This window comes from Oryx dammah, unplaced genomic scaffold (genome assembly GCF_014754425.2).
Source record: "Oryx dammah isolate SB20612 unplaced genomic scaffold, SCBI_Odam_1.1 HiC_scaffold_18, whole genome shotgun sequence".
Classification (NCBI taxonomy): Eukaryota; Metazoa; Chordata; class Mammalia; order Artiodactyla; family Bovidae; genus Oryx; species Oryx dammah.
Genome location: NW_024070202.1, coordinates 95,009,347 through 95,031,728, shown reverse-complemented (window position 1 = coordinate 95,031,728; position 22,382 = coordinate 95,009,347). Strand labels below are relative to the sequence as shown.

The 22,382-nt window shown below is 40.4% G+C and overlaps 1 long non-coding RNA gene across 4 annotated transcripts in view; it reads left to right on the top strand.

Annotated features, from left to right (window-relative positions):
- Positions 1-22,382, top strand: part of LOC120877367 — a 78,416-nt gene that overhangs the window by 12,140 nt on the left and 43,894 nt on the right. For all 4 annotated transcript variants that reach the window (XR_005724319.1, XR_005724321.1, XR_005724320.1 and 1 more), the window contains one exon: positions 13,889-13,984. This is a non-coding gene — a long non-coding RNA (uncharacterized LOC120877367). The remainder of the gene's footprint in view (positions 1-13,888; positions 13,985-22,382) is intronic.

Sequence of the window (22,382 nt, the reverse complement as noted above, 5' to 3'; positions counted from 1 at the left end):
CTTTTGACTTGACAGTTTGAGGCTGGGCTTGGCAGTCTTCATGACAAGAGTGTCCATGGGCTAGTTTTCATTGAGCGACCAGAGGAGAGGAAGGTGCTGCTGTGTGATCCCACCCTCCATCCATCTTAGAGTTTGTCCCCGCTTCCCCACCTCCACCCTCAATACCTTTGAAAAACGTCCTGTGCTTGAGAGAGTGAGCACACTTAGCACACTAGCTCTTGGCAGCATCCACCATTGTCCTCCCACATCTCTTGAGGGTCCTGTCCTCCAGCTCCTGACATTTCTGATTCTCTGACAGCCAGGCGGCTGGCTTCTGGTCGGCCAAAGACCCCCGTGGATGTCCTTTGTGATCCTACCTCCACATCTTTCTTCCTTTTCCTTCTAGTTCTCTTTTCTGTGCTGTGACCGATCTTATTTAAGTTTGGTGGAAAGAGTATTGAGGTTGCTGCTGTTGCTGTTAAATCGTTTCAGTCGTGTCCTACTCTGTGCGACCCTATGGACGGCAGCCCACCAGGCTCCTCTGTCCACGGGATTTTCTAGGCAAGAATAATGGAGTGGGTTGCCATTTCCTTCTCCAGTATTGAGGTTAGAATAGTGTTAATACCTAATAATGATCAGTGGGTACCTGCCTCTTTGGATGCTGTGCTTGGGGGCTCTGTATTCTTTCCATTGGCTTCTAGTTCCCACTCATACAGAACCTTCAGACTGTCCAAGTCGGTGCCGCAGGCCGCTCACCTGTAAAATGAGGGCTTGGTGGAGCAAGGTGTTTCTGGCCCTAAAGTGCTGTGATTGAGTTTTTCGCATTGTGTTAGAACTGTAAAGCCTCATAGGAGTACTTTAGCTTAGTGAAAGTGAAAGTCACTCAGTCATGTCTGATTCTTTGTGACCCCATGGACTGTACAGTCCATGGAATTCTCCAGGCCAGAATACTAGAGTGGGTAGCCTTTCCCTTCTCCAGGGGAATCTTCCCAACCCAGGGATCGAACCCAGATCTCCTGCATTGTAGGTGGATTCTTTACTAGCTGAGCCACAAAGGAAGCCCTGTTAATCAAGACTGGCCTCCGTGTAGGGTGATGCTTCTGAGTTCCACAATCAGGCAGTCCAGGACTCCTTGAATTAGTCTGTGTGCAGTGTGCTTGGCCCTCTTTCCTTCAGGAGTTAGGGAGGGGTCCCAAGGGCATGCTTTTCCATACTTTCCAAACTTACATGCATCTACGTCAGAAGACCTGAAAATTAATTGACCCCAACAGAAATCTGCTGCTGCTGCTTTCATCTCCATGATAGAAGCATGGGGCGATATTTGGACTACTAGGGAGCTTGCTTAATATTTCTATTAGTTATTGTACAACTCATTAAAAGTTGGTAAAGAATCTGCCTGCAATGCGGGAGACCCCAGTTTAATTCCTGGGTTGGGAAGATCCCTGGAGAAGGGATAGGCTACCCACTCCAGTATTCTTGGGCTTCCCTGGTGGCTCAGCTGGTAAAGAATCCACCAGCAATGCAGGAGACCCCGGTTCGATTCCTGGGTTGAGAAGATCTCGTGGAGAAGGGAAAGGCTACCCACTCCAGTGTTCTGGCCTGGAGAGTCCCATGGACTATACAGTTGCAAAGAGTCGGACACAACTGAGCGACTTTCACTTTTTGTTAGTACTGAATCTTTTCATAATATTCACAATTACACCAGACTTCTTATCATTATCATTGACAGCTTTCTGCTTTTATATTGATGTATCATACATTCATTGCACCTATTGTCCATTTTCTAAAAGTCTGTAATTATTATCATTTTTTGCTTTTTTATGTTTCCAGAGATTAATCTTTGCTAGTTATACTGGCAACACTTCCTTCATCGGCTTTGTCCTTGTGTCAATAATACTTCAGCTTTTCCTAATTTTTATCTTTTAAAAATTGTGTAATATCTTTTTTAATAGGCTCTGCCCCAATAGAATTTGTGATGACTTTTCAGTCTTCGTGCTCATTGCCTAAAAATGCAGGTACCTGATAACAACAAGTGAAAAGTGTTTTTAAATAAAATGCCATTCATAGCCTTTCTTTAGATTTTATCTTTGAAATCTGTGATCTGTTTTATGCCTCTTAGTTAACTGATGAAGTTACTGTGCTTGCAGACTTCTATTTTCATGAAAAAGGTACCAAAATCCTTGTTTGCTCCCACTTTTAAAGGGTTCAAACTGAAGATTCCTTCTGCTATGAATTTAATTTTTCTGAACAGAGGTGTTTGCTCTGTGCCTTATGTATATCTTTGTTAACACCTAACTAGCAGTTTAGAATAAGGACTTCATAAGCTTAGTGAATCAGTACCCTATTTAGTCATCTCATATCAGCAGCAGATATTTTCAAGACATATTTTTCAATAGTAGAAGATCATTTAAAATTCTAAAAAACAGAAATATTTCCAGCAACAGATTGGCTTTAAAATGATTTTTAAAGTGATCATCTGTGAAAGAAACCATGACTTATAATAGCTCTAGAGTGTTTGCTCGTGTGTGTGGGACGTGATGATGGCATGAGATCCCGGGCTCCTTCTGTGTCTGAGGTTTCAGCTGCTTTGCTGAGGAAGGGGCCCATGTGGTTGAGGATCGACCGCCATGACATCCTGAGGATCTGACTGGAAATGCCTTCCGTTGGAGGACTGTATTTCCTTGTTGTCTTTGGACAGCACCAGTTGTTTGAAAGCACCGAGTTGCATTTGTATAAATATACATAGTACTTGCTAAAACATCTTTTTGGATCATGGTGCTCTTGTGGAGTTAAGAGATCCACGCTCTGGAAAGATGAGTCACTAGGAACATGTCAGGTCCTGGACATTCCCGGTAAACAGTCTAGTGTATTTTGGATCAGAGCTCCTTCTGCGTTACCGTTCATATGTTGGAATCCCAATCCTTGACACAGAGTCTAGGAGCAGGCACAAGTAAACATGTCCTCTCTGCGCAAACTTTCTGTCCAGAACAGAACAAAAGAAAAACAGACAGGAGCGCCTCAAGGTGTCTGCAGCCTGTCCGGAGGCGTGTGGACGCTGGGGCACTGGCAGGCCGTAGCTCTTGTTTATTCTCCTGTTTTTCTGTTTTTCCGTGTTCTTTAACTCTCCTGATTTCCTTCCTCCCCCCCCCCCACTCCCTCCCCCCGCCCACTCTTGCGTTCTTTTCTGTTTCTTCTCTTCCCTTTTCCTTTTGCCTTTGCCATTCCTGGTATGGGTAGCCCAGTGACAATGGACAGTTCCCCCAGGCATTCTTGTTAGCCTGGCTAAATGGCAGCCCAGAGCCAAAGGCAGGCTTTCCTCTGACGAGATGCTGGTGCAGACTATTTCTGAAGATTTCTATTTCTAAAGATGTGAGTATGTTTCTATAGCGGGTGCCATGCTGAATGGAAAATAACTGTGAAATGTATAACTTTCCAAACTCTTTGGGATATTTAAATAGGCATTCACATAGGTTTCAGATTGAAGTTTAAATTTTGTGCTAAAGGACGTCCTGCCAAAATGTAGGTAATAGTAGATAATGAATTTTGAGATTCTTTGTATTTATGAAAATTTTGGTAAAAGGTGTGGTTTGAGTTAACAGTACTGTTTTTAAATTGCCTAAGCTATAACTAAGTTTGGTATAAAAAATGTGACTGAGTCAAATTTGTGTTAAATACACAGCTATTACTTATACCACTCTCACGAATCAGAGTGTATTCTATCTAGCTCTCCAGGGCTTCAGACCTAATTGAATTCAGTCTCCTTATTCGTTAGATGATATAGTTTACTTAATTTTACACACCTGGTTAGTGGCATAGCTGACTATAGTTAAGTCTTCCCCTTCCTCATCCCCTCTACTTTTTTCAGACAGAACTTTTTGTGTTTTTTTTTCTTCAGAAAGTTAGTTTCTGAAATTGAGAGGTAACATGGGTAGAGAAGCCTGGAAAGAGTATATGAGTTCTAAACCTAGCTTGACTTGAATTTGCCGGTGGTGGGGTGTTTGAATCGGGGGTTTTAACCTCTCTGGATCTTACTTTTTGGAGGCTTGAACTACAGGATCTCTTCAGGCTTGTGACTTATACTCAGGTGAGAAAAATGAAATAGATTTAGAATTTTCCTGTTTTACATTTGTAAAATTTCAACTTGAGTCTTATTTCAAGAAGCGTTGCTATTTTTTAGTAGGTATCCTTTGTATTGTATCTTATTAGTGAATCAACTTTTCCAAAGTGTATTGTTGTTGGACACAGCTTGTTGTCTTAGTTGACATGACAGCTGCCTCTTGATTAACCAAAGTGGACACACATTCAGAGGCTGGTCTCCCTTAGTTTCAAACTGGTGAAAGAGTGCCATGCAGGAATATTCCATAGACAGATGACTGAGAGGTACTTTTTTCCCCCCGGCAAATTGTTGACAGTGTATTACTGTGTTGAGTAACGTCATATAAATAAAATGTAAGAGAATTGGCTATTCTCACTTCTAGGTTTGCTTTATTTGGGATTGTGAAACAGGTTTTTCCATTCTCGCTAGGATAATATGTCATTGTGTCAGGGAGTGGACAGTCGTGGCAGTCTGGAAGGTTGGGAAAGATGAGTTTAACCTGTTGGAGAAAAAGATGAGGAGATTGGAGAAGGTTTTCTAAAAAGACTGAGCTTTGAGACCTTTCCCTCGTTGCTTACCAGTGGTTCCCATGCCCTTCTTTGTTTGAAAAAAAAACCCTTATTTCAATAAGCGCTTTTTGAACTGGGTGCTGTAGGAATTACAAAAGAATTCTTCATCCAGAGCTTCTTCGTCTGGGTATTTACTCTCTTGCTGGGTTCTCAATGCTTAGGCCGTGAAAAGATGCAGTAAATGTCTGAGTGTCCCCAAAGAATGACTAGACAAGGAGAGAGAAGGGAGAAGGACTCGAGCAGTAGGAGAAGACCCTAAGGAGCCACAACGTTTGCGCGGTTTGAGTTAAGAACAGCTAAATAACTTGTTCTGATTCTCTTTTAGGGGAGAGTAGAAGGGGTGGGGTTGGGTTTGGTTAGGACATAGGCCTGGGAAGGGACAGTTGTATGTTTTAGGGTAGTAAACGAGGGGACCCTTGCGGAAGTTCCTTTATTACCCCATCTTTTTATTTTGAAAATGTCAAACCCTTCGGAAAACAGTAATATGAACACCTGTTTACCCTTCTTCTAGACGAATTGGTTATTAGCATTTTTGCCACGCTTGTGTCATGCTCTGTGTGTGTACATGTTTGGAATCAAATGTGGTATATATATTTATATGATTTTCTTTAACCAGTTGAATATAAGTTGCAGATGCTATGACATTTCACCTTTAAATACCTGCTAAAGAGGACTTTATTCTGTGTAACACCAGTGCAATGATGACACCCAACAATTTTTGCATTGCTATAACATGGTCTAGTATATAGAAGATATTTAGGAGTGGAATGTGTATGTATTCATTTAAAATCAGGTGGGCTTGTCCAGCACAATGCGTGTTTAGTGAATTGGTGGAACAAGAAGAGTAGGACCACAGAAACCGGTTTCAACATATTTTAAAAGTCCTATATAGCCAGTAAGATAGAAAAAGGAAGCCCATTATATTCTGATATGCTATATTCTTGAAGATACAATCTTAGATAAGGACAAAGCATAGAAGAGTGTAAAAAAAGAACATAAAAAGCGGTGGACGGATGGGTAGATAGAAAAGAAAAAAAGAAAGAACATCTCAGAAGGATAAAAAATGAACTATAACATTTTCATGTCTTTAGGAGAAGGAAGTAGATAGCTGGAGGACAGGGAATACTTTTTTTTTTAACCTTTTGAACTTTGAACATTATTTATTAGAAACAGTAAGTAAGCATAGGCTTAGGTTGATACTGTCATTAACCTTGTAGGGTATAGGACCATACTTCTGTCTATGTGCTAAAGAAATTCGGAGAATGAGACCTGAAACAAAGATGGAGAAAACTTTTTATCTCTTAAATTTTGAAGGGACATTTGATGTTTGTGTCACTTAAGGAAAAGGATGTTCATGGTGTAAGGAGGTATTATTTTCAGAAAGTGCTGGTGTGGAGAGGAGGGACTTGGTGGCGGGAGGGGCAGTATCCAGAAAGTCTGTAATTCCATAGAGGAATCACAAAGGAGATCTCTTAGGAGTTTGTTTATTCCTCTTGGATATATTTTTTTTCTCCTGTAAGAATGAGAAACGAGAATTTTGTCATTTTTTTCAGTAGAAAAGTACAGAAGATGGCAAACAGGACGCAGAATTTATTTACATTGTGTGTATATTTCTGCTACCTTTGATGGTGAGAGAAGATAAATATGTTAAAATAAAAGCTGCAAAGAGAAAAATGAATATTTAGGAACAATAGCTGGATATTCTCTTTATTTTTAAAAGAGATTCTTGGGTTTTACTGAAGATTATCTGAAGGTTCAAAGAAAATCTTACTGAGTCATACTAGAAATCAGTGTTATTAGTAAATTATTTCTGATAGTGATTCTGTGTGGTGTTATACAGTGTGGGCGTTTTTATGTATTTATATGGTGAACTTGTGTGATATTTATGCTTAAAAGTTAGTTTTTTTGAAGTGTTTTGAAATATGTTGCCTGAAAGGTTAACGTTAATTTCAGAGTTGACTCAGTCACATCCCCCCCCCATTTTTGAATGATTAACACAAAGTTATCGATCGGTACTCAATGCTGTTTCTCTGGAAGGCTGGTGTTTATTAATCAGTGAGTATTGAATTGCTCACAGTGTCCATTAGGTGTCCTGCGGTTAATGAAGACAGATGGTCCACCCTTGATAGATGTTTCTGGAAAGTTAACACGTCCACAGTGGTAGTTACATTCCCATCAGGGAGGGAAGCCGCTGACCTCAGGCAGGCCTTCAGGAGGAGGGAGACTGTGCGGTTTGATTGGGCCTCCCTCTCTTAGTGTGTGACCTTGCAGGGAAAGAATTTTGATTTTATCACTTCTTTCAGAGTTGATGAGGACTGTGAGACTGAACGATGTTAAGTAAGCTAAGCAGAATTACAAGCTTACAGCATATTGAACATCTCAGCCAGGTAACTTGTTAAGGTTACTGTGGTCAGCTGGAATCTGGTCAAAAGGATAAAGTTTGGACCTTGACTTTACTTGGTGAACATAGAAATTAGATGGGGAAGAATTTGAGGTATTTTCAACTGATACTTTAATCAAGTCTTGAGAATTTGGTAGAGGACCTTTTTTTTTTTTTTTCCCACCCCAGGGCTATTCTGCCTTAAAACCTGGCCCTTAAAATCAGAGCATCTGTATATTTTGGGGCTGGATAAACATGAATTCTTCTCTGGTGTTCTTTGTAGTTAGTTACCAAAAGCCCCATTACTCTGTGGCAGATATGTTACAGTACAAAGGTAATGATATAAAAGCAATAATAATAATGAGTGCTTACCATGTGTTGGGCACTTTGCAAAAATGTGGAGTTTCCCTCCTCCACCTATTGTTCCATTAATCCCACCAAAGCCCTAGGAAATAGATAGCATTATCATTCTCACTTTATAGAATACCGAAGCTTAGGGAAGCTCACGACTTGAAGCCCAAGTTCAGAGGCAGGTAACCTGACTCTAGAGAAACTTACATGTCATGGAATTTCTTTTGCACATTTCACCTTCTTTCTAGTTGTGTTTCCCTTAGGAGCTAGCATGGCCATTTTGAGACACCTCATCTCTCAGATGAACACTTAGGAAATAACAGTTATTGTTAACATATTTAAGCAGTAACTTTTAGTGTAGTTTCTTTTTGAAGACTGCTGATCTTAATCTGTTTTATGGTAATTCTGAGTAATAGTTTGGACCATTAAAAATGAAGGTTGGGAAAAAACCCAAGGATAATGCAAAGAAAAACTGTTTTTCCTTAGACTCTCTTACTGTTAACATTTTCCCCATTTACTTTATCATTTGTGTGTACTTTCTTGTTCTGTTTTTAAATGTGTATATGTGTGTGTATCAGTGTATTTTTTCCAGATCATTTGAGAATGTTGCATATATCATGGCCCTTTACCCCTGGATATTTTAGTGTGCATTTCCTAAGAACAGGGATGTTCACTTATACAGCAGTAAATATTTCATAAATTAACACTGTTAAAATATTTTTATCTAATCTACTATCTATATCACAGTTTGTCAGTTGACCTGATACTGTCCTTTATAACATTTTTCCCCCCTGTGGTATAAGATCCAGTCTAAGGTTATATGTCACATTTCCTTGCTGTATCTGTTTACTGTACTTTCTCCTGGCGTGTTTCTACAGTTTGTCTTTTATCAGATTGACAGTTTTTAAATTCCTTCTTCTGTGTTTGTCTGAAGTTTCCTTATCATTAGATGCAGGTTAATAACCTCAGATATGCAGATGACACCACTCTTATGGCAGAAAGTGAAGAGGAACTAAAGAGCTTCTTGATGAAAGTGAAAGAGGAGAGTGAAAAAGTTGGCTTAAAGCTCAACATCCAGAAAACTAAGATCATGGCATCTGGTCCCATCACTTCATGGGAAATAGATGGGGAAACAGTGGAAACAGTGTCAGACTTTTTTTTTTGGGCTCCAAAGTCACTGCAGATGGTGATTGCAGCCATGAAATTAAAAGATGCTTATGCCTTAGAAGGAAAGTTATGACCAACCTAGATAGCATATTCAAAAGCAGAGATATTACTTTGCCAACAAAGGTCCGTCTAGTCAAGACTATGGTTTTTCCAGTGGTCATGTATGGATGTGAGAGTTGGACTGTGAAGAAAGCTGAGCACCAAAGAATTGATGCTTTTGAACTGTGGTGTTGGAGAAGACTCTTGAGAGTCCCTTGGACTGCCAGGAGATCCAACCAGTCCATCTTAAAGGAGATCAGCCCTGGGATTTCTTTGAAAGGACTTATGCTAAAGCTAAAACTCCAGTACTTTGGCCACCTCATGCGAAGAGTTGACTCATTGGAAAAGACTCTGATGCTGGGAGGGATTGGGGGCAGGAGGAGAAGGGGACGACCCAGGATGAGATGGCTGGATGGCATCACTGACTCGATGCATGTGAGTCTGAGTGAACTCCGGGAGTTGGTGATGGACAGGAAGGCCTGGCGTGCTGCAGTTCATGGGGTCACAAAGAGTCGGACACGACTGAGCGACTGAACTGAACTGATACATTCTCAGTCAGATCTTCATTCTCCTTGTTTATTCTTTTTCAAAATCAGAAAATTACCAGTGATCCAATAATACTATCTAGGTACAGATCTTGGATTCCATGGGTTACTCCCACAACGTCTCTGTAGTAGGAAAACCCTGGGCCATACGCTGCGTCTGGCAGCCTCTCAGTCTTTGTGCTTCACGGCATTGACAGTTCTGAGGAGTCAGTCAGTTACGACTAGCGTACCCTTCGGTTTTGGTTTGTTTGAAGTCGCCTCCTGTTTAGATTCAGGTTTTGCACTTTTGGCAGCAGTGCTGCACAGGGGACATTGGCTTCTTCTCAGGACATCATTTTCAGAAGCACACAATGTCCATTTGTCTCAGTTCTGGCCATGTTGACCTTGAGCCTTTGGTTAAGGCCCTTTCTGCCAGGTTTGACCAGTGTTACTCTCTCCCTCTTTTCAAACAGTAACTATCTTGTGGAGTGATGTTTTTCATTAATAAACTGTTGCTCCTCAGATTTATAGGCTTTAGAATCCATGGATGATTGTTGACTAAATCAGTTAGTCTTATGATGGTTGCCCAATGGTGATTTAGAATTTCATCATTCCCTCTTCCTTTATTCACTGGCTTTCTTCCACAAAGTGTTCCCTTATCTGTCACTGTAAAAAAAATATCAGATTAGACTCATGAATTGTTACTTTATTTTTATCTTTACTTATTTTGAAACTCAAATTGTCTTAGATTTGGCCAGTAGGAGCCTCCTGAAGCTGATTGCAGTGTACTTTTGGCGCATCTGCTCCGTTCTTTGACACGTCCTCACTTTCTGGCTCTCGGTGGTCCTGCTCGCGTATTGCCTCTGCCTCAGCCCTGGAAGTGGCCATTCCTCCGGGGAGCATGTGAGGGTGCCTAGTTCTCTATATCCTGGCCAAACTGGGACTTTTCATACTGTTTCATTTTTGCCACTGATAGATCAGAAATAACATCTCAGTGTAATTCCAATTTGTATTTCTTTTATTAATGAAGTTGAACATCTTTTCATACGATGTGTATCCTTTGTATGTGTCTGCACATGTGTGAGTGTGTGTGTGTATATATTCATGGGACTTTGCAGGTGGCTCAGTGTAAACAATTCACCTACCGCTGCAGGAGATGGAAGAGGCACAGACTCAGGCCCTGGGTCAGGAAGACCCCCTGGAGCACCTCTCTCCAGCATTGATGCCAGGACAACCCCATGGACAGAGGAGCCTGGCAGGCTACAGTCCATGGGGTTGCAAAGAGTCAGACGTGACTGGGCGCGCAGGCATGAACTTGTATATCACATCCTTTGCCCATTTTTTCTGTCAAGTTACTAGTCTTTATTTCCTCCATTTTAAGTCGTCTTTGTGTATTATGGATATTAGCCCTTTATCTGTAATATGAATGCAAATATTTTCTCCCATTTTATCTGCCATCTTTGGTTAATGATTTTTTTGCCATGCAGAAAAAATTGTTAAACATTTTTATGTAATCAGGATTATCAGTCTTTTATCCTTCCTGATTTTGACTCATAGTGTGTCCTTCCTTGTATCAAGTTTAGAGATGAATTTGCCATTTTTCCCTCTCTTGTATTGGCTTCATTGTTTTACATTTAGATCTCTGATTTGTTCGTAGTCTGTTCCTTATGGTATGAATTTTATCTTTTTCCAAATGACTTACCAATTGCTTTAACCATTTATTAAAAAATCAGTTTTTGCCCTAGTGATTTTTACACACCCTCTTTATCATAAGCAATACTAGCATTCTATCTGGTTTTGAACTTTCTGTAAAGTCCACTGATTTGTCTGCCTGCCTGTGGGCCAGTAGCACACTTTTCACTTAAGAGGCTTTATAGTATAATTTAATGTCTGAGAGGCCTAGTCCTCGCCTCTACCATTTGGTGTTTTCCTGGCTGTTCTTGCACATGTGTTTTTAATATGCAGCTCTGTATCAATTTTTCAGCTTCATTGAAAAGAATTATTGGTATATTTATGGAAATTGTATTAAATTGATGAATTAACTTATAACAAACTGACATTTTTATAATGTTGGCTTTTTCTGTTCCAAAATAAGAAATGTCTTTCTGTTTGTTAAGTTCTTCATTTGTAGCTTTTTAGAAATGTTACAAAGTTTTCCTCAGATGGGTTTTATACATGTCATTAAATTTATTCTTAAAATTTTATTTTCTTTATGAAACTTTTTTTTTTACATATTATATCATTACAGTCAGAACAGATCAGTGCATGTAGACCTGTTTCATTCTCTGAAATGGACCTTTGGTAGTCTTTTGTACCCTAGTTTAACTTTTCCTGTTTGGTATATTTTATATTGCTTCTGAGTTTTCCCTACTATAAACAACACTGTCGAGGATAGCTTTGTACCTATATTTTTGCTTACATGTATTTATATCTATAAAATAGATTCTTGAAAATGGAATTGCTTATTCATAGATCATGGAGATTTTTTGGGTGGTGTATAATACCAAATTATCCTCTCAAACTATTCAACACTTTTTAAACAAAGTAAACTTTATTGTATATGTCCTCTCTTAAAAGATATTCAAAACTTTCTTTGTGAAGGAAGGGTCATAAAAGTTAATTCTAAACAAAAAAGTATGTTTCCATTAACATGGGGAATGTAAAGATAGCAAAGTCATGATTTCTCCCTTAAATAACTTAAAGATAGTTCTGGAAATCAAATATGTGTTTAATTATATACATTACAAAATAGAAGAATTTCTTTGGTAGGTAGACTTAGAACTGAGCCCCCCCCAAAAGTGTTGAATTTAGGTTAGTAGGGAGACTCAAAGAAGGACATTTCATGTGAGAAGAGAATAAGCCAAAGAAGCAGAATTTTACCATGTTACATGAGGTCAGTGAAATAACTGGTCTTAGACTGAAGCACGTGTTTGTTCTTGAAGATAAAGTAGGAACAGTTTGGGGAAGACCTTGTGTCCCACAGAGTTTGGATTTGATCCACTGGGCAATAGAAAGACCTTCTGAATTAGTAATCTATTGCCATGTAACAAATTACCCTTGAATTTAGTGGCTTAGAACTAAACAAGCATTTTACGGTCTCTTAACAATTTCTGTGGTTTGTGGGTCAGGGATTTGGGAACTCTTGGGAGAGTTTTATTCCTTAGAAGCAAGCCAGTAGATTCAGCCCACACTCAAGGCGGGGAGGAGGTGGGCATTAGGTTCCACCTTTTAAGGAGAGGTGTGTCAAAGAATCTGGGGATGTTTTAACACCACTCCACTATCTGTATTCTGAAGAAAAGGAGAGGTGTACGATTTTGAAAAGAAGAATACCATGGTATCTAGCAGATTAATCTGGTAGCAGTGGCAAAGAATAATTGAAGAAAGGGACAAATAGATTGACCTTAGTGCAATAATCCAGCAGTAGGGTTAATGGTGGAGTTGGTTGGGGAGATGAGAGAACAGGGGTGCTGCAGAAAGAGAGGAAGATGTGAGTAAAAAAGAGGTTTCAAAGTTTTCTGACTTGCAGAATGATCAGGCATGTAGTAACTGGAAAGAGAAAACAATTTTGAGGGGATAAGGGTGCTTGTCTGGTTTTGAACATTGAAGGGGAAATTCCTAAGCCCTTGAAACATGAACCAGGTCTCATGTTGAAATGTCTAGCTAAAGAGGGAAACTTAATGTGAAGTTTAACCCTCATGTCAAGTGAGGGTTACACTCTTCAAGGGATGAGTGTACAGAGAGGCAGACCAGAGAACTGAAGTCTCTGGGGGAAACCATGGTCTGGAGTCTGGTTAGAAGGGAGTGAAAAAGTTGGCTTAAACCTCAACATTTGGAAAACTAGGATCATGGCATCTGATCCCATCACTTCATGGCAAATAGATGGGGAAACAATGAAAACAGTGAGAGACTTTTTTCGGGGGGCTCCAAAATCACTGCAGATGGTGACTGCAGCCATGAAATTAAAAGACGCTTGCTCCTTGGAAGAAAAGCTGTGACCAACCTAGACAGCATATTGAAAAAGAGAGACATTACTTTACCAACAAAGGTCTGTCTAGTCAAAGCTAGGATTTTTTTAGTAGTCATGTATGAATGTGAGAGTTGGACTATAAAGAAAGTTGAGCACCAAAGAATTGATGCTTTTGAACTGTGGTGTTGGAGAAGACTCTTGAGAGTCCCTTGGACTGCACGGAGATCCAACCAGTCCATTCTAAAGGAAATCAGACCTGAATACTCTTTGGAAGGACTGATGCTGAAGCTGAAACTCCAATACTTTGGCCACCTGATGCAAAGAACCAACTCATTGGAAAAGACCCTGATGCTGGGAAGGATTGAAGGCAGGAGGAGAAGGGGACAACAGAGGATGAGATGGTTGGATGGCATCACCAATGCAATGGACATGAGTTTGTGTAGGCTCCCGGAGTTGGTAATGGATAGGGAATCCTGGCATGCTGTAGTCCTTGAGGTCGAAAAGAGTCAGACATGACTGAGCAACTGAACTAAACTAAGAGGAGCTGGATCTGTAGCATTAGAGAAAGATCTGACTGTATTCCTGATAGGAACAAAAAAGTGAAGTGATCAAGAACTTCAGAGAATGCATCTGCCTGTAAGATTATTAGAGGTGACAGCAGTTTAAACGGAGTAGAACAATTTTGGAAATTGGATTATAACATTTAATTCGATGATTAACTTTTTTTAAAATGTGCCTAAAGTGGGAGGATGAGTGGCTGGCATGCCTTTCATCACTGAGCTTCTGAGATCTTACATCCTTCTTGCCTCCTTTTAGCACCACCGAGCCTCCCTGGAGTGGAACTTCTGCTCAGTTCTTGGATGGAGGGATGCAGTGCGACTTCCCTTCACTTGTTTTCACGGACTTTTAACTGTGAGTGAAATCAACTTACTTTCTGATTTTTTTTACTTCTCATACTGTTTTGACTGTTCTTATCTGTGCTTTTACCCCCTCCTTTCCTTTCCCTCCCACCTAGTTACTGTGACTTCGAAATCAGATCCAAGCAAGGGGTCACCTGTTTTCCCTCTTCCTTATCTCTCAACTTGAAGCACAACTGTTATTCATTGGTTTTGTTCATTGAACTTGCAGAGATGACTAGTAAATCTGATTAATACAGCTGCTGACAAATAGAAACACTAAATTGACAGACCATTTTGAATTCTTTTATATTATATATCTGTATATGTATTCAATCAGCTTTCAAGTTAGTAAAATAATTGTCAGTAATGTGGAACAAAAAACGTGAAAATATTTTAAAAAATCACTTTATGTGAAATAGTTTATTTTAAGATTTCTATAAGGACTTGAGATCAGATGGACCAAGGAATTATGTAGTAGAACACTGACATAGCCAGAAATGAAATCTGAGTTTTTTCTACTACGTAGTGTGATGATGATTATTTTGATTTTTTTTTCTAAGAGGGCTATTTTTTTCTTTAAGGATAACTTTTGAGTCTTCTAAAGACTTAGAGAAACTAAATTAGTGTATCAGTAGTAACTGTGGGTCTGAATTAAAGGGCAGATTTTATACTGTGGAAAAAGAAAAAAAGAACTATTGCTGATAAATACTAGCACAAAAAGATCTGACCGCTCATGGTAACATCGTCTCTGAATAAATAGAACAGCATTAAAAGATATATGCTAGTTCTGCACTGTGCATGTAAGGTGAGCATAGGAAGAGCTGAGAGGGGCAGGGGAGGGGGAGAAAGCCATCAGGAGTGAGGGAAGTCTAAGACGCTTTGGGGTGGAGAGCGCAGAAAGGAAGAAACTTAGAGGAAGCATGAAATGTGAAACATGGGCTCTGAACACGTCAATACTGCCATGACGACTCTTACATCTATTTTTCATTATATGTATTAAGTTTTTCTTACATCAGTGGGTATGAGAGAGAGGGACAGACAAAAAGTGAGAAGGTGTATCCTAGGAGAATGCAAATTTTGTTGTTTTATTTTCACAGTTAAACGTATGGATATATTGGCAAGGACTGTCTCATGACTTCTAGTACTTATACTTAGGCAGCGAAAAAGCAATTGGTGTGGTTCATTGACGTATTTCCCTTTTCCTCCCTCCGTCTGTTCTGTCCCCTCCTCTTTCCCTGATATTCTCCTAGACCCACTTTGAGCACCATCAGCCCCCGACCCTTCCTTCAGTGGCTTTCTCCCATACCCAGCACTCCACACCTTGCTGGGCTCCTTGTCCTCCTCCAGATCCCTCGACTCCAGAATGTCCTGGGAATCACTCTATCCCTAGTCTCCTCCAGCATGTTACATAAATGTCTGCTGAGGCGTTTGTTTTCCCTGCGAGACTATGAATTCCGTAGTGGAAGGAGTCGGGTCTTACTCACCTGTGGATCCCCACGTCTAATGAGTGTTAGTGGAACGAACACACGACTGATTTCCCACGCCTTGTAGTAGACACACCACCAGCAGGGCAGTGGTGTCGCTGCACTTCGATGGTCAAGAGATCTGGTGGCTAGGGAGACAGATAGATCACGTGAGCCGCAGAGACTCTTTAGTAGATGGAAAAAATGAATAGTGTGGACTTCCTGACCTTGAGATGCTCCTCCAAATAGGTTTCAGCCACGGCTTGGGAGTGAGAGCCAAGTGTAGATGAATGAGACTGTGTAGTACATGGCACAGCAGAGCCTCACACACAGACAGCCTTGAAAGCCTGTGACCAGTTTAGCCTGGGGAGGTTGGGAAATGCGTAGGCAGCTGCTCACCTCGTGGAGAAGGAGGAGCAGGGGGTACCAGCCGTAGAGGTCCGAGGATCACTGTTTGAGAAGTTGAGAAGGAGCTTGAGGCTCCTGGGAGTTGGTAAGTAGACACGTGGTAGGAAATGAGATTAGAAGGAGCCGAGTTTGTAATCCTGATAGCTAGTCTTTGCCCTGTTGACTGTGGGATTGGAGATTTTAAAATTGTAGGAATGGTACAGTTTCACCATTTTAGAAAAATGCTCTGGCAGCGGTGTGAAAATTGGACTGGATGGGGATAAACTAAAGAGAATGGATTAGTTAGGAGACGAGTGAACGCAGTGGTCCAGATGAGCAAGATGAAGGGCCTTGATTAGAGCACTGACAGTGGAGGTGTGGAAGAGGAGACCAGGTGGAGTATGCTTTGGGAGGTAGCATTCCTGAGATTTATGGACTAGAGCTCCATGTAGCAGTTGGGAGAGAGATGGAAGAGTAGCAAATGGCTGCTGATTTTTGAATCCTCTATCCATTGGATGAAAGGAAGCTTGGACATGGTTTTGGACATCTGAAAGGGGGGCATCGAAATGGCAACAACTATCAGACCATTGGCAACATGACTCTGAAGCTTAGGAAAGATGTGGGTGGTGGAGTCACATTGTGTGAATGGGTGAGATTACTAAAGGGGAAATATCTGGGACAATGCAAAGGACCCCTGGACATTCCAGCCTTTAAAGGGCAGGAAAAACCCATTGAAGAACAGCTTCCAAAAGGGAAGTGGTCATGCTGTATTTAAAATGGATAAACAACCAGGACCTACTGTATTATTTTATTGGAATTCTGCTCAGTGTTGCTGGCAGCATGGATGGGAGGGGAGTTTGGTGGAGAATGGATACATGTTATATAAGTATGGCTGAGTTCCTTTGCTGTTCACCTGAAACTATCACAACATTGCTAATCAGCTATACTCCAATAAAAGTTTATAAGAAAGGGAAGTGGTGAGTATCAGCTACCATCAAGAGGTCAAGTTGGGATGAGAGGTAGGATGAGGCCACCGAATTGGATCAAGTCAGAGGCTTTCAGTGAGGAAAATTATAACGGTGGTGTTAGGAACTTCATTCCAGTGGCCAAGTGCTGTGGGCGTTAATGAGTATAGGCAATGAGTATGTATAGACTACCTTAAGAACAATTTGAAATTGGAGGTAGATTCAGGAAGAGGGTAGTGGGAAGGTCTTTATTTTGGCATAAGGTAGTATGCTTCTGTATATGTATAAATAGTATATATAGGTTTTTTTTTTTTTTAACCTATGGGTGTTTCTCTGAATTCTTGAGTTTTCTGTCTTGTGTCAATGAAAGACCTTTTTTAAAAAAAGACCTAAGCAATGGCAGTGACATACCAAGGTTGTTTAAGTAGATGATCCTGACAAAGTGAAAAAGGTCATTTACAGAACAGCTATTTCTAGAACTTGGGACCTTCATGGAAGTAAGCCAGTGGGCTTCAGTGTTGTTTGAAGGCTGCGCTTATCTCTGCATTTTTGTTCAGTGTTTTGCTTTGAAAGCTTGGAGAGCACCACTGAGTTTTTGAGTTTCGTCTGCGTTCTGTGATCAGTTGTTAAGAGAGATCTAAAGTCTGAAGTTTGTGTTGACTTTAGAAAGTCATTCTCTGAAGCCCGTTTTTGGAGTGAGTTTAAAGAAAGAAGAGTACCAAAGCCAGGTTCAGTCTTACAGTGGATGGTTGGAAAAGGATAAGTGGTTCTCTGGGACCATTAGAGTGGATCAGATTACCTTCTAAAGTAATGATGAAAACAAAGACTTAGTCAGAGGGACTATAAAACACCCTAAATTCTTCCTTCAGGCAAATGATACCAAGTCATCAAGGATAGGTAATTGTTTTCTCTCCATTTTATTTTTTTTTAATATTGACAGAATTAGAAATTTTATAACCCTTGTCAGTGGTACATGTTTAAGTGTTTTATTATCCAGGTAATTAGAAAGTATGGAATCTCTTCTGCTTTATTTCAAGGCTCTTCTGTTGTTCTGACTGCATACATTTAAAAGCAACTAATTAATATCCATAGTGAAAAATAGCTCATCATAAAAATCTTGGATAAGGCAGGCACTTGCCTACCTGGAGTCGGGGACTTAAACCACAATAAAATGTTTATAACTTATTGTTTTATTCAGATGTAAATGAAAGAACAATGCTCAAGATATAGCAAAGATACCTTTAAAGTATGCAATTTGTGTGACCCTTGCTCAGTCAGGTGAGTGGTTGATGCTGGACTGAGAGAGTTATATAAAAAACGACTTCTAGCAAGGACCCAGGCTAAAGAGGACAGGGGGGTAAGGCTGAGTATATGCTCAAGGAGAAGGACTCTCTGAAAGGGGCACACCGAGTGGTGTGGTGGCGGGTCTAGTGGCTGAGGGGAAAGCTTTTGTCTTAGAGGACTAGGTCTGGGGCCTGTGGGGAAAGGACTCTCTCTTTGCCTCAGGACTCAGAGAGGTCACCCTGTGTCTGGGAATGGAGGTAGAACATCCTAACAGAGAGTACTGACTTCAAGGAGTTGCTGACCAGAGGGAGAAGGAAATCGTGGAAAGCCTAGGAGAGTCCTTTTTCTAGGCCTACCATGAAATTGCCCATACTGTGCTTAAAACTTAATCCAAATGGATAGCATTTGTAGTCCCAAGATGTTCTCATGGTAAATAGATGTACTCTCAGTCTGGTGGCTCAGACGGTAAAGCGTCTGCCTGCAAAGCGGAAGACCTAGGTTCAGTCTCTGGGTCAGGAAGATCCCCTGGAGAAGGCAGTGGCACCCCACTCCAGTACTCTTGCCTGGAAAATCCCATGGACAGAAGAGCCTGGTAGGCTGCAGTCCATGGAGTCGCAAAGAGTCGGTCACGACTGAGCGACTTCACTTTCACTTTCAGTCTGTTACTCTGTAAGCAGTATCACGTGGGGGATTCTTGTTCTCAGACAAGAGAGAGCAGGATGATACCGTCACAGGGTAAAACTCTGCTGTATTTAATTCAGGTAGGGTGACAAACCCGTGTTAAATGTCAAGGGGTAGAAAAGTACTCTTTTTTTTACATAGCAAGTGATCCTTAAAATTTCTTCTTTAATTGCCATAGCTCAGAACATGGCTGAATTTGGTTAAACTGCTATAGGTCCAAGAAGGGTAGAAACCTGCAATTTATTCATTCATGTAGGAAGGAACTCCAGTAGCATCAACAGAATGTAGAACCTGGAGGTATGATAATATAATATGATTGTCCTTAGTGTAGGTGGAATCCGAAGACTGGAATAGGTTTGAGGTGTAGAGGTGTACATGACTCTAGTTTAATTATTCTCTGGTTTTTGTCTTCATTGTCTAACTCTTGTTATGTTTTATGAAACTGAGTATTCTCTACTTTAAAGTGGAGCAGGAGTTACTCTTTGATACCAGATAACACCTTAGCTCGCTTTCTCATTCAGGATGTATTTCAGTTCAGTTTAGTTCAGTCACTCAGTCGTGTCCAACTCTTTGTGACCCCATAGACTGCAGCAAACCAGGCTCCCCTGTCTATCACCAACTCCTGGAGTTGCTCAAACTCATGTCCATTGAGTTGGTGATGCTATCCAACCATCTCATCCTCTGTCATCCCCTTCTCCTGCCTTCAATCTTTCCCAGCATCAGGGTGTTTTCCAATGAGTCAGTTCTTCGCATCAGGAGGCCAAAGTGTTGGAGCTTGAGCTTCAGCTTCAGCAGCAGTCCTTCCAATGAATATTCAGGACTGATTTCCTTTAGAATTGACTGGTATGAACTCTTTGCAGTCCAAGGGACTCTCAAAAGTCTTCTCCAACACCACAGTTCAAAAGCCTCAGTTCTTCAGAGCTCATTTTCCTTTGGGCTTCCCTGATATCTCAGTTGGTAAAGAATCCGCCTGCAATGCGGGAGACCCTGGTTCGATTCCTGGGTCAAGAAGATCTGCTGGAGAAGGGCTAGCCTACCCACTCCAGTATTCTTGGGCTTCCCTTGTGGCTCAGCTGGTAAAGAATCCGCCTGCAAGGCGGGAAACCTGGTTTAATCCCTAGGTTGGGAAGATCCCCTGGAGAAGGGAACAGCTTCCCACTCCAGTATTCTGTCCTGCAAAGAGTCAGACATGACTGAACAACTTGCTCTTCACTTCATTTTTCTTTATAGTCCAAAACTCATCCATACATGACTGCTGGAAAAACCATAGCTTTGACAAGATGGACCTTTGTCAGCAAAGTAATGTTTCTGCTTTTTAATATGCCGTCTAGGTTGGTCATAGCTTTTCTTCCAAGGAGCAAGTATCTTTTAATTTCATGGCTGCAGTCACCATCTACAGTGATTTTGGAGTCCCAGAAAATAATGTCTCTCACTGTTTTCGTTGTTCCCCATCTATTTGCCATGAAGTGATGGGATTGGATACTATGATCTTAATTGTTTGAATGTTTAGTTTTAAGCCAGCTTTTTAAAAATTATTATTTATGTATTAGTCAACATAATGTATTTAGGATGTATTAAGTCAACAGCTAAGTCTTAACACATACTAAATACAAGTGGATTGCATGTTTTGAGTGAATACTATGATAAAATCAGAGGCAGATGTTATTCTCAAGTGATCTAATGGGAGAAGAGGATGGATTGAGGATGGGGAACTTGGGCTCTGTGGTCAGACCCAACCTGGGTTCAGATCCTCATTTTGACATATACTAGATATATAACCTTGGATAAAGCTGTTCAGTCTCTCTAAAGCTTCCAAGTTTATACATCTAGGACGTGTCAAGACCAGGATCTGTGTAATAGTACCTGTTTCATTGGAGTGCTGGAGATAATGGTTTGTAAACTTAGGAACTTGGGAAGTCCTCTGTAAATCTGGACAGCACACACAGACGAGAATACTGTCCTGTTCGTCTAGAGTGTTGTGACTTTGCTGGAAGTTCAGTGGTAGAGATAGGACTTGGGGAACTATCTATATGGAAGTAGTCACCCAGACTGTTGGATTCTGAATGACATTGCCAGAGACAAACTCAAGAAAAACAGGACAGAACACAGAATCTTGATTTTTTTTTTTAATCCACAAAAGTGAACTACCAGTTATATTTCTCATTTTCTTTGATGTTTTCTTTCATTACCTTATGGTAACTCAGATGTTAAGGGAGTTGAATCAGGCTGATACCAGTATGAAGATAATTGAACTGATAACTCTGTTTAACATAGAATATCGAGCCTGTTGTGTATCCTTGTCATCGGTTCTAGCACTAGAGCTACTTTTTAAGTTCTGAAAATAAAACAGACTAAGAAGTCATCTTGGTGGTTAGCTATCAAACTCAGGAGTTTGGCTGACTATTAAAGATAGGTGACTATAGATGGAGGGTTTTCATGCACAGTGAATGAAACTGCTGAATGATAATTTGGTAAATATTAAAGAAATGGTGGAGATGGATTTCTTACCTCACTGTTTTGTTCACACATAGTGGTCTCAACTTATTTGAATATCTCCAGATGTTTAATATCACTGATTGACCTTTAGAAAAAATTATGTAATGTTTGATACATGGAAAAGGGCATATAAATCTATAAATTAATAGAACATTATCAACACATTGAAGCTACTGTGAGGAGGAGCTTAACTCATTTACTTCATTATTACAGCTTACTAAACATTATTCATCCATAATTAAATACTTCCAGAACACCACTTCTGTGTCTTCTGCCAGCTGTCTGGTGTGAACCTGGGTCTTTATTGGTCAGTCAGTTCCGTGTTTGAGAAAAAAAGAGCTAGACATGGACCAGAGGGGTGTTAGGATGAGCTGGCAGCGTCAGTGTCCGTCACATCTAACCAAGAAGAGAAATCCTTTGGCTGTCTGAGTTCCTCCTCTGGCATCTGAAGTGAAATCCTCTTTCGGCTAACTCTGCCTGGAGCCCTTTGTGACCAGGGGTTCTGGGAAGTATAGTTCCACCTAAGTCAAATTGCTACAGTATAAATCTGCACACGTTCCGTTCCTGTACTTCTTTGTTGTATTGTAAACCAGAGACAGTCATAATTGTTTCTGCTTAGAAAATGTCAGAAGAGTTATTTGAGATATCAGAATAGTTTAAAAATAGAGTTTAACTTGATTATGTCATAGTTTCCTTTTCCATTAAACCATATCTTTATTTTCAGAGCCACGAGATAACTTAAAGTAAGAGTAATGCAATCTTACCTTCTTCTGTTGAAAGAAAGAATTCTTTTAATTTGATAAGTAAGTTGAACCTTGAGCTAAAATAATTGAAAAAATTATCCAGTACAGTGCCATCTAGTGATAAATAATTTACTTTCTGGTTGGAGATAACTGCTACATTTTACTTCTTGATAAATCAAGAACTTCACCTTTAATCATGCCTAACTCCTAATGGACCTGAATTGGAGCAAGCTCTGGGAGTTGGTGATGGACAGGAAAGTCTGGCATGCCGCTTTCCATGGGGTTGCAAAGAGTCAGACACAACTGAGTGACTGAACTAAACTGAACTCCTAAGATATATTGTACAGGACCGTTTCTAAATAAATCAAATATTTGTAAATAACTAGAAAAGA